The sequence below is a fragment of the Passer domesticus genome, chromosome 6 (assembly GCF_036417665.1).
Source record: "Passer domesticus isolate bPasDom1 chromosome 6, bPasDom1.hap1, whole genome shotgun sequence".
Lineage (NCBI taxonomy): Eukaryota > Metazoa > Chordata > Aves > Passeriformes > Passeridae > Passer > Passer domesticus.
Genome location: NC_087479.1, coordinates 65967880 through 65977830, shown reverse-complemented (window position 1 = coordinate 65977830; position 9951 = coordinate 65967880).

Below are 9951 nucleotides of genomic sequence, written 5' to 3'. Positions count from 1 at the left end.
TGCCGGAGGCACTTGGCACTGTCAAACCAGCCACAGTTGCCTGTGTGGGCACATTGCATCCGGGACGTATCCTGATCGGTTCGGAATTTCAGCATGCAGCCGGCCACTCCGGGCCACCGGGCACTGGACATCATCTATGGCCTTTCCCCAGAGAAACAAAAGTCACCAGGCCAGGTTCCTGATGTCAGTTTGCAGGAGGCACTTGGCACTGTCAAACCAGCCACAGTTGCCTGTGGTGGTATTTTCGGTCTGGGAGGTATCCTGATCCATTCAGAATTTCTGCAGGCTGCCGGCCACGCCGGGCCACCCTGCCCTGGACAAGAATGACGCCCCTTTCACCAGAGAAACAAAACTCACCAGGCCAGGTTCCTGATGTCAGTTTGCAGGAGGCACTAGGCACTGTCATACCAGCCACAGTTGCCTGTGGTGATGTTTTCGGTCTGGGAGGCATCCTGATCCATGCGGAATTTCAGCAGGCAGCCGGCCACTCCGGGCCACCTGTCGCTGGACATGGGCCATGGCCTTTCCCCAGAGAAACAAAAGTCAGCAGGCCAGGTTCCTGATGTCAGTTTGCAGGAGGCACTTGGCACTGTCAAACCAACCGCAGGTGCCTGCTGGGCACTTTGCATCTGGGCGGCATCCTGATCCGTTCGGAATTTCAGCAGACAGCCGGCCACTCCGGTCCAACTGGTCCAGGATATGAACCATGGCCTTTCCCCAGAGAAACAAAAGTCACCAGGCCAGGTTCCTGATGTCAGTTTGCAGGAGGCACTAGGCACTGTCAAACCAGCCACAGTTGCCTGTGGTGGTACTTTCGGTCTGGGAGGTATCCTGATCCGTTCAGAATTTCTGCAGGCTGCCGGCCACGCCGGGCCACCGGGCCCTGGACAAGAATGATGGCCTTTCCCCAGAGAAACAAAAGTCACCAGGCCAGGTTCCTGATGTCAGTTTGCAGGAGGCACTGGGCACTGTCATACCAGCCACAGGTGCCTGTTGGAGCACCTTGCATTTGGGCGGCATCCTGATCCATGCGGAATTTCAGCAGGCAGCCGGCCACTCCGGTCCAACTGGTCCAGGATATGAACCATGGCCTTTCCCCAGAGAAACAAAAGTCACCAGGCCAGGTTCCTGATGTCAGTTTGCAGGAGGCACTTGGCACTCTCAAACCAGCCACAGTTTCCTCTGGGGGCGCCTTGCGTCTGGGAGGTATCCTCAACTGTGAGGAATTTCAGAAGTCAGCCAGCCACTCCGGGCCACCGGGTACTGGACAAGAATGATGGCCTTTCCCCAGAGAAACAAAAGTCACCAGGCCAGGTTCCTGATGTCAGTTTGCAGGAGGCACTTGGCACTGTCAAAACAACCGCAGGTGCCTGCTGGGCACTTTGCATCTGGGCGGCATCCTGATCCGTTCGGAATTTCAGCAGACAGCCGGCCACTCCGGTCCAACTGGTCCAGGATATGAACCATGGCCTTTCCCCAGAGAAACAAAAGTAACCAGGCCAGGTTCCTGATGTCAGTTTGCAGGAGGCACTAGGCACTGTCAAACCAGCCACAGTTGCCTGTGGTGGTATTTTCGGTCTGGGAGGTATCCTGATCCATGCGGAATTTCTGCAGGCTGCCGGCCACGACGGACCACCGGGCCCTGGACAAGAATGATGGCACTTTCCCAGAGAAACAAAAGTCTCCAGGCCAGGTTCCTGATGTCAGTTTGCAGGAGGCACTAGGCACTGTCAAACCAGCCACAGTTGCATGTGGTGGTACTTTCGGTATGGGAGGTATCCTGATCCATGCGGAATTTCAGCAGGCAGCCGGCCATTGCGGGCCACTAGGCCCTGGACATGAACCATGGCCTTTCCCCAGAGAAACAAAAGTCACCAGGCCAGGTTCCTGATGTCAGTTTGCAGGAGGCACTTGGCACTCTCAAACCAGCCACAGTTGCCTAGTGGGGGCACCTTGCATCTGGGAGGTATCCTGATCCGTGCGGAATTTCAGCAGGCAGCCGGCCACACCGGTCCACTGGGCACTGGACAAGAATGATGGCCCTTTCCCAGAGAAACAAAAGTCACCAGGCCAGGTTCCTGATGTCAGTTTGCAGGAGGCACTTGGCACTGTCAAACCAGCCACAGTTGCCTGTGGTGGTACTTTCGGTATGGGAGGTATCCTGATCCATGCGGAATTTCAGCAGGCAGCCGGCCACTGCAGGCCACCTGGCGCTGGACATGAACCATGGCCATTCCCCAGAGAAACAAAAGTCACCAGGCCAGGTTCCTGATGTCAGTTTGCAGGAGGCACTTGGCACTGTCAAACCAGCCGCAGTTGCCTGTGGGGGCACCTTGCATATGGGCGGTCCTGATCCGTGCGGAATTTCAACCGGCAGAAGGCCACTACGGGCTACCGGGCCCTGGACACGAACGATGGGCGTTCCCCAGAGAAACAAAAGTCACCAGGCCAGGTTCCTCATGTCAGTTTGCAGGAGGCACTAGGCACTGTCAAACCAGCCACAGTTGCCTGTGGTGGTACTTTCGGTCTGGGAGGTATCCTGATCCGTGCGGAATTTCAGCAGGCAGCCGGCCACTCCGGGCCACCGGGCACTGTACATGATCTATGGCCTTTCCCCAGAGAAACAAAAGTCACCAGGCCAGGTTCCTGATGTCAGTTTGCCAGAGGCACTTGGCACTGTCAAACCAGCCACAGTTGCCTGTGTGGGCACATTGCATCCGGGACGTATCCTGATCGGTTCGGAATTTCAGCATGCAGCCGGCGACTCCGGGCCACCGGGCACTGGACATCATCTATGGCCTTTCCCCAGAGAAACAAAAGTCACTAGGCCCGGTTCCTGATGTCAATTTGCAGGAGGCACTTGGCACTGTCAAACAAATCGCAGGTCCCTCTGGGGGCACTTGCATCTGGGAGGTATTTTGATTCGTTTGGAATTTCAGCAGGCAGCCGGCCTCTCTGGTCCAACTGGTCCAGGATATGAACCATGGCCTTTCCCCAAAGAAACAAAAGTCACCAGGCCAGGTTCCTGATGTCAGTTTGCAGGAGGCACTAGGCACTGTCAAACCAGCCACAATTTCCTGTGGGGGCACCTTGCATCAGGGATGTATCCTCATACGTGCGGAATTTCAGCAGGCAGCCGGCCACTTCGGGCCACCTGGCGCTGGACATGAACCATGGCCTTTCCCCAGAGAAACAAAAGTCACCAGTCCAGGTTCCTGATGTCAGTTTGCAGGAGGCACTTGGCACTCTCAAACCAGCCAGAGTTTCCTCTGGGGGCACCTTGCGTCTGGGAGGTATCCTGATCCGTGCGGAATTTCAGCAGGCAGCCGGCCACTCCGGTCCACTGGGCACTGGACAAGAATGATGGCCTTTCCCCAGAGAAACAAAAGTCACCAGGCCACGTTCCAGATGTCAGTTTGCAGGAGGCACTTGGCACTCTCAAACCAGCCACAGTTGCCTGTGGTGGTGTTTTCGGTCTGGGAGGCATCCTGATCCATGCGGAATTTCAGCAGGCAGCCGGCCACTCCGGGCCACCTGTCGCTGGACATGGGCCATGGCCTTTCCCCAGAGAAACAAAAGTCAGCAGGCCAGGTTCCTGATGTCAGTTTGCAGGAGGCACTTGGCACTGTCAAACCAACCGCAGGTGCCTGCTGGGCACTTTGCATCTGGGCGGCATCCTGATTCGTTCGGAATTTCAGCAGACAGCCGGCCACTCCGGTCCAACAGGTCCAGGATATGAACCATGGCCTTTCCCCAGAGAAACAAAAGTCACCAGGCCAGGTTCCTGATGTCAGTTTGCAGGAGGCACTTGGCACTCTCAAACCAGCCACAGTTGCCTGCGGTGGTATTTTCGGTCTGGGAGGTATCCTGATCCGTTCAGAATTTCTGCAGGCTGCCGGCCACACCGGGCCACCGGGCCCTGGACAAGAATGATGGCCCTTTCCCAGAGAAACAAAACTCACCAGGCCAGGTTCCTGATGTCAGTTTGCAGGAGGCACTAGGCACTGTCAAACCAGCCACAGTTGCCTGTCGTGGTACTTTCGGTCTGGGAGGTATCCTGATCCGTTCAGAATTTCTGCAGGCTGCCGGCCACTCCGGGCCACCGGGCCCTGGACAAGAATGATGGCCTTTCCCCTGAGAAACAAAAGTCACCAGGCCAGGTTCCTGATGTCAGTTTGCAGGAGGCACTGGGCACTGTCATACCAGCCACAGGTGCCTGTTGGAGTACCTTGCATTTGGGCGGCATCCTGATCCGTTCGGAATTTCAGCAGACAGCCGGCCACTCCGGTCCAACTGGTCCAGGATATGAACCATGGCCTTTCCCCAGAGAAACAAAAGTCACCAGGCCAGGTTCCTGATGTCAGTTTGCAGGAGGCACTTGGCACTCTCAAACCAGCCACAGTTTCCTCTGGGGGCGCCTTGCGTCTGGGAGGTATCCTCAACTGTGAGGAATTTCAGAAGGCAGCCAGCCACTCCGGGCCACCGGGTACTGGACAAGAATGATGGCCTTTCCCCAGAGAAACAAAAGTCACCAGGCCAGGTTCCTGATGTCAGTTTGCAGGAGGCACTAGGCACTGTCAAACCAGCCACAGTTGCCTGTGGTGGTATTTTCGGTCTGGGAGGTATCCTCATCCATTCAGAATTTCTGCAGGCTGCCGGCCACGACGGACCACCGGGCCCTGGACAAGAATGATGGCACTTTCCCAGAGAAACAAAAGTCTCCAGGCCAGGTTCCTGATGTCAATTTGGAGGAGGCACTTGGCACTCTCAAACCAGCCACAGTTGCATGTGGTGGTACTTTCGGTATGGGAGGTATCCTGATCCATGCGGAATTTCAGCAGGCAGCCGGCCATTGCGGGCCACTAGGCCCTGGACATGAACCATGGCCTTTCCCCAGAGAAACAAAAGTCACCAGGCCAGGTTCCTGATGTCAGTTTACAGGAGGCACTTGGCACTCTCAAACCAGCCACAGTTGCCTAGTGGGGGCACCTTGCATCTGGGAGGTATCCTGATCCATGCGGAATTTCAGCAGGCAGCCGGCCACTCCGGTCCACTGGGCACTGGACAAGAATGATGGCCCTTTCCCAGAGAAACAAAAGTCACCAGGCCAGGTTCCTGATGTCAGTTTTCAAGAGGCACTTGGCACTGTCAAACCAGCCACAGTTGCCTGTGGTGGTACTTTCGGTATGGGAGGTATCCTGATCCATGCGGAATTTCAGCAGGCAGCCTGCCACTGCAGGCCACCTGGCGCTGGACATGAACCATGGCCATTCCCCAGAGAAACAAAAGTCACCAGGCCAGGTTCCTGATGTCAGTTTGCAGGAGGCACTTGGCACTGTCAAACCAGCCACAGTTGCCTGTGGGGGCACCTTGCATATGGGCGGTCCTGATCCGTGCGGAATTTCAGCAGGCAGAAGGCCACTACGGGCTACCGGGCCCTGGACACGAACGATGGGCTTTCCCCAGAGAAACAAAAGTCACCAGGCCAGGTTCCTCATGTCAGTTTGCAGGAGGCACTAGGCACTGTCAAACCAGCCACAGTTGCCTGTGGTGGTACTTTCGGTCTGGGAGGTATCCTGATCCGTGCGGAATTTCAGCAGGCAGCCGGCCACTCCGGGCCACCGGGCACTGTACATGATCTATGGCCTTTCCCCAGAGAAACAAAAGTCACCAGGCCAGGTTCCTGATGTCAGTTTGCCGGAGGCACTTGGCACTGTCAAACCAGCCACAGTTGCCTGTGTGGGCACATTGCATCCGGGACGTATCCTGATCGGTTCGGAATTTCAGCATGCAGCCGGCCACTCCGGGCCACCGGGCACTGGACATCATCTATGGCCTTTCCCCAGAGAAACAAAAGTCACCAGGCCAGGTTCCTGATGTCAGTTTGCAGGAGGCACTTGGCACTGTCAAACCAGCCACAGTTGCCTGTGGTGGTATTTTCGGTCTGGGAGGTATCCTGATCCATTCAGAATTTCTGCAGGCTGCCGGCCACGCCGGGCCACCCTGCCCTGGACAAGAATGACGCCCCTTTCACCAGAGAAACAAAACTCACCAGGCCAGGTTCCTGATGTCAGTTTGCAGGAGGCACTAGGCACTGTCATACCAGCCACAGTTGCCTGTGGTGATGTTTTCGGTCTGGGAGGCATCCTGATCCATGCGGAATTTCAGCAGGCAGCCGGCCACTCCGGGCCACCTGTCGCTGGACATGGGCCATGGCCTTTCCCCAGAGAAACAAAAGTCAGCAGGCCAGGTTCCTGATGTCAGTTTGCAGGAGGCACTTGGCACTGTCAAACCAACCGCAGGTGCCTGCTGGGCACTTTGCATCTGGGCGGCATCCTGATCCGTTCGGAATTTCAGCAGACAGCCGGCCACTCCGGTCCAACTGGTCCAGGATATGAACCATGGCCTTTCCCCAGAGAAACAAAAGTCACCAGGCCAGGTTCCTGATGTCAGTTTGCAGGAGGCACTAGGCACTGTCAAACCAGCCACAGTTGCCTGTGGTGGTACTTTCGGTCTGGGAGGTATCCTGATCCGTTCAGAATTTCTGCAGGCTGCCGGCCACGCCGGGCCACCGGGCCCTGGACAAGAATGATGGCCTTTCCCCAGAGAAACAAAAGTCACCAGGCCAGGTTCCTGATGTCAGTTTGCAGGAGGCACTGGGCACTGTCATACCAGCCACAGGTGCCTGTTGGAGCACCTTGCATTTGGGCGGCATCCTGATCCATGCGGAATTTCAGCAGGCAGCCGGCCACTCCGGTCCAACTGGTCCAGGATATGAACCATGGCCTTTCCCCAGAGAAACAAAAGTCACCAGGCCAGGTTCCTGATGTCAGTTTGCAGGAGGCACTTGGCACTCTCAAACCAGCCACAGTTTCCTCTGGGGGCGCCTTGCGTCTGGGAGGTATCCTCAACTGTGAGGAATTTCAGAAGTCAGCCAGCCACTCCGGGCCACCGGGTACTGGACAAGAATGATGGCCTTTCCCCAGAGAAACAAAAGTCACCAGGCCAGGTTCCTGATGTCAGTTTGCAGGAGGCACTTGGCACTGTCAAAACAACCGCAGGTGCCTGCTGGGCACTTTGCATCTGGGCGGCATCCTGATCCGTTCGGAATTTCAGCAGACAGCCGGCCACTCCGGTCCAACTGGTCCAGGATATGAACCATGGCCTTTCCCCAGAGAAACAAAAGTAACCAGGCCAGGTTCCTGATGTCAGTTTGCAGGAGGCACTAGGCACTGTCAAACCAGCCACAGTTGCCTGTGGTGGTATTTTCGGTCTGGGAGGTATCCTGATCCATGCGGAATTTCTGCAGGCTGCCGGCCACGACGGACCACCGGGCCCTGGACAAGAATGATGGCACTTTCCCAGAGAAACAAAAGTCTCCAGGCCAGGTTCCTGATGTCAGTTTGCAGGAGGCACTAGGCACTGTCAAACCAGCCACAGTTGCATGTGGTGGTACTTTCGGTATGGGAGGTATCCTGATCCATGCGGAATTTCAGCAGGCAGCCGGCCATTGCGGGCCACTAGGCCCTGGACATGAACCATGGCCTTTCCCCAGAGAAACAAAAGTCACCAGGCCAGGTTCCTGATGTCAGTTTGCAGGAGGCACTTGGCACTCTCAAACCAGCCACAGTTGCCTAGTGGGGGCACCTTGCATCTGGGAGGTATCCTGATCCGTGCGGAATTTCAGCAGGCAGCCGGCCACACCGGTCCACTGGGCACTGGACAAGAATGATGGCCCTTTCCCAGAGAAACAAAAGTCACCAGGCCAGGTTCCTGATGTCAGTTTGCAGGAGGCACTTGGCACTGTCAAACCAGCCACAGTTGCCTGTGGTGGTACTTTCGGTATGGGAGGTATCCTGATCCATGCGGAATTTCAGCAGGCAGCCGGCCACTGCAGGCCACCTGGCGCTGGACATGAACCATGGCCATTCCCCAGAGAAACAAAAGTCACCAGGCCAGGTTCCTGATGTCAGTTTGCAGGAGGCACTTGGCACTGTCAAACCAGCCGCAGTTGCCTGTGGGGGCACCTTGCATATGGGCGGTCCTGATCCGTGCGGAATTTCAACCGGCAGAAGGCCACTACGGGCTACCGGGCCCTGGACACGAACGATGGGCGTTCCCCAGAGAAACAAAAGTCACCAGGCCAGGTTCCTCATGTCAGTTTGCAGGAGGCACTAGGCACTGTCAAACCAGCCACAGTTGCCTGTGGTGGTACTTTCGGTCTGGGAGGTATCCTGATCCGTGCGGAATTTCAGCAGGCAGCCGGCCACTCCGGGCCACCGGGCACTGTACATGATCTATGGCCTTTCCCCAGAGAAACAAAAGTCACCAGGCCAGGTTCCTGATGTCAGTTTGCCAGAGGCACTTGGCACTGTCAAACCAGCCACAGTTGCCTGTGTGGGCACATTGCATCCGGGACGTATCCTGATCGGTTCGGAATTTCAGCATGCAGCCGGCGACTCCGGGCCACCGGGCACTGGACATCATCTATGGCCTTTCCCCAGAGAAACAAAAGTCACTAGGCCCGGTTCCTGATGTCAATTTGCAGGAGGCACTTGGCACTGTCAAACAAATCGCAGGTCCCTCTGGGGGCACTTGCATCTGGGAGGTATTTTGATTCGTTTGGAATTTCAGCAGGCAGCCGGCCTCTCTGGTCCAACTGGTCCAGGATATGAACCATGGCCTTTCCCCAAAGAAACAAAAGTCACCAGGCCAGGTTCCTGATGTCAGTTTGCAGGAGGCACTAGGCACTGTCAAACCAGCCACAATTTCCTGTGGGGGCACCTTGCATCAGGGATGTATCCTCATACGTGCGGAATTTCAGCAGGCAGCCGGCCACTTCGGGCCACCTGGCGCTGGACATGAACCATGGCCTTTCCCCAGAGAAACAAAAGTCACCAGTCCAGGTTCCTGATGTCAGTTTGCAGGAGGCACTTGGCACTCTCAAACCAGCCAGAGTTTCCTCTGGGGGCACCTTGCGTCTGGGAGGTATCCTGATCCGTGCGGAATTTCAGCAGGCAGCCGGCCACTCCGGTCCACTGGGCACTGGACAAGAATGATGGCCTTTCCCCAGAGAAACAAAAGTCACCAGGCCACGTTCCAGATGTCAGTTTGCAGGAGGCACTTGGCACTCTCAAACCAGCCACAGTTGCCTGTGGTGGTGTTTTCGGTCTGGGAGGCATCCTGATCCATGCGGAATTTCAGCAGGCAGCCGGCCACTCCGGGCCACCTGTCGCTGGACATGGGCCATGGCCTTTCCCCAGAGAAACAAAAGTCAGCAGGCCAGGTTCCTGATGTCAGTTTGCAGGAGGCACTTGGCACTGTCAAACCAACCGCAGGTGCCTGCTGGGCACTTTGCATCTGGGCGGCATCCTGATTCGTTCGGAATTTCAGCAGACAGCCGGCCACTCCGGTCCAACAGGTCCAGGATATGAACCATGGCCTTTCCCCAGAGAAACAAAAGTCACCAGGCCAGGTTCCTGATGTCAGTTTGCAGGAGGCACTTGGCACTCTCAAACCAGCCACAGTTGCCTGCGGTGGTATTTTCGGTCTGGGAGGTATCCTGATCCGTTCAGAATTTCTGCAGGCTGCCGGCCACACCGGGCCACCGGGCCCTGGACAAGAATGATGGCCCTTTCCCAGAGAAACAAAACTCACCAGGCCAGGTTCCTGATGTCAGTTTGCAGGAGGCACTAGGCACTGTCAAACCAGCCACAGTTGCCTGTCGTGGTACTTTCGGTCTGGGAGGTATCCTGATCCGTTCAGAATTTCTGCAGGCTGCCGGCCACTCCGGGCCACCGGGCCCTGGACAAGAATGATGGCCTTTCCCCTGAGAAACAAAAGTCACCAGGCCAGGTTCCTGATGTCAGTTTGCAGGAGGCACTGGGCACTGTCATACCAGCCACAGGTGCCTGTTGGAGTACCTTGCATTTGGGCGGCATCCTGATCCGT